The sequence below is a fragment of the Penaeus monodon genome, chromosome 19, assembly GCF_015228065.2.
Source record: "Penaeus monodon isolate SGIC_2016 chromosome 19, NSTDA_Pmon_1, whole genome shotgun sequence".
In the NCBI taxonomy this organism is placed as follows: domain Eukaryota; kingdom Metazoa; phylum Arthropoda; class Malacostraca; order Decapoda; family Penaeidae; genus Penaeus; species Penaeus monodon.
Genome location: NC_051404.1, coordinates 9,128,176 through 9,128,727, shown reverse-complemented (window position 1 = coordinate 9,128,727; position 552 = coordinate 9,128,176).

Genomic DNA, 552 nt, shown 5'->3' with positions numbered 1-552 from the left:
TGACCAATTCTCACCATTTCCACGTTTTTCAGAAAATAACAACCACAATCATCATGAGTTCTGCCACTAGGGGCTTCATTACTATGACTGTCGAGTAAATTTCATTTTGTAATTATCCCCATTAAAACTATAACGACCTCAGTACTAAATCTTATAGCTCGCCAATCACACTTATAACACACATGTTTCTAAAGTTAAACCGTGATAAACCCAGTAATTGTTAAAAGGGTCATAAAATTTCTTTTTCAGCCGATTCCTAATATTAGCAATGCAAATCGGCTGTGCATTGTTCTAGCATTTATATTTTTCGTGGGTAGGATGTGGCCCCAAAAAATCTAATACTTGTGCAATTTGCAACGTGAATAAATGAATATCATTGGAGTAAAAGAGCGTTGCGTAAGAAAATGTAAAAATATCTGAAAGTCAGAGAAAAGGAGCGATGATTGTATTATGTTTTTATCGATATTTTTCGTAGGGAGAAAATGAATATAGAATTGGTGTGGTTTTATATTAGATAATAAGAAAAGAAAAGAAAATAATCTGATGTTTAGG